We start from the raw sequence: 2,071 nt of genomic DNA, 5'->3' as shown, positions 1-2,071 counted from the left end.
GGCCTGGTGGGCCAGGATGTGCTCCACTCTCTCCTCCTCCCCCTTCATCTGCTCCTGTGTGCTCCGATCAGATCCGTGTGTCCCTCTCCTGGAGCTGCAAATTCAATGCCGTTCTTTGAAGTAAATTCTTCTGGGGAGGAGGGGCAGGTGTCCACATAGTAGTTGGGAATGGGGCTGGCCCCTTCTCTGTTTGTGCTTATATGTCTGTGTATACTTTTATAATTTAAAAATATCGGGAGAAAACACATATATATATAAACATTGCTTTGTGCTTGCTTCGGCAGCACATACGCTGAAATTGGAACAATACAGAGAAGATTAGCATGGCCCCTGTGCAAGGATGGCATGCAAATTCGTGGAGTATTCCATATTTAAATATATATATATATATATATACCTTGCTTTACCCTCTCCCTTCCCCAAATGTGGGTATGACTATGTCCCAGTGAGTGGAAACCTTTTGGGGGGAGGGTTAGGGTTAGAGATGAGAACAGCCTCTGATTCACTTTATTTGCCGACTTCCTCTCTCATTCCTGCATAGACTTTGTACCAAGAGGTGTGCCGTTTACGATGAAAGAGTGCGTAGGAGGAGAAATGCACTTCCCCTTTCTGCCAGGGATAATCTGTCCATCCAAATATGTGCTGATGAAATTATCAGACGAAACTCCGTATCGGTCCTCAAGACCTATCACCTGTCACTTGTATCCATCCCCTTCCACATGAACACCCAACTAACCCTGTTCTCATTCACATGGGTGCAACAAGTCTAATGTCAGTGTTCTATAGCAAGACTTTATTTCCATGATGAACCCCCCAGTCCGCAGAGTTGCACCTAAGGTTGTAGGAACAGGGTGGGTATGTGGCCTGGAGTGGAGAATGAGTTCACCATGGTGCAGTGTCTTACCTAACTTCATTCCTACCTAGCTTCCAGTCCCCATGTGTCATGGCTACATCTAGCTTCCAGTCCCCATGTGTCATGGCTACATCCTCTTTGTCCTGACCCTAAGACCCTCTTCAGTGTGGACGCAGAAGCTCACATCTGAAGTCTACCATTTGCTACTCATGCGCCACTTGACCCTTCTGTGTCTGTTTTCTCATCTGTGAATTTAGGGATGTTAACAATAGTGCCTCTTTCACAGCTATTTTCTTTAAGTATTATGTTAGATAGGGTTCTCTAGACTCGAGAAACAAAACCAGGACACTTATGATTATGTTTGTGTGTGTATATATATAAACATACACATATATATGTATATATGGATAGATATATACAGCACAAAGAAATATAACCGCTCCCAGTATCGCCACTCACACCACTGGTCCTGAAGGGATCATCCACCCTGAATTCCCTGTGTTTCCAGTTCCTATCTGTACCAGTATACATCCTCTGGTCTAGCCAGACTTGAAAGGTAGAATTAGGATCATGATAGTAGGGGAGGAGGAAGCATTTAGGAACTAGAGAAAGTTGTATTTTTCATCGCTGCTACATTGCACCCTGACTGGCTTGTCTCCTCCCCAAGACCCTTGTGTAAGGGGATATCCAGTGGCCTGAAGTGGGCTTTGGGTCTCCACTGTGCTCTCCCGCCCCTCATTCTCTATAATAAGATTTTTTTGTTATGATGATGCCTGATACCTGGTACCTTTGATACCTCATGATTGCACAGGCTGGTGTGCTTCTTCCATGTGGGCTTTGTTGCTTCTGAGCTAGATGGCCGCTTGTTTACCTTTAAGCATTTAAGACCCCAGATGCTATATCTCTTGATAGCCGGGCACCATCAGCTTTCTTCACCACATTTGCTTATGCACCCGTTTGTCTTCAGCGATCGTATCATGGAGGTGAGCACATAATGATATGATGTTTTGTTCTTTGATGCCTGATAACTGATCCCTTTGACACCTCTTGATCACACAGGCTGGTGTGCTTCTTCCATGTGGCCTTTGTTGCTTCTGAGCTAGATGGCCGCTTGTTTACCTTCAGGCCTTTAAGACCCCAGATGCTATATCTTTAGATAACTGGGCACCATCAGCTTGCTTCACCACATTTGCTTATTCACCTGCTTTGTCTTCAGCG

The 2,071-nt window shown here is 45.1% G+C and overlaps 1 protein-coding gene and 1 non-coding gene across 2 annotated transcripts in view; both read left to right on the top strand.

The window, feature by feature from the left end:
• RGS6 (regulator of G protein signaling 6) overlaps positions 1 to 2,071 on the top strand; it is a 611,147-nt gene that overhangs the window by 434,050 nt on the left and 175,026 nt on the right. The window lies entirely within an intron of this gene.
• Positions 269 to 375, top strand: LOC115868817. Its single transcript, XR_004045794.1, has one exon. It is a non-coding gene; the product is annotated as a U6 spliceosomal RNA (small nuclear RNA).

This window comes from Echinops telfairi, unplaced genomic scaffold (assembly GCF_000313985.2).
Source record: "Echinops telfairi isolate 266 unplaced genomic scaffold, ASM31398v2 ScPeMD7_18;HRSCAF=68, whole genome shotgun sequence".
NCBI lineage: Eukaryota > Metazoa > Chordata > Mammalia > Afrosoricida > Tenrecidae > Echinops > Echinops telfairi.
The sequence above is the reverse complement of the archived record's forward strand: the minus strand, read 5'-3'. Positions and strand labels throughout refer to the sequence as shown.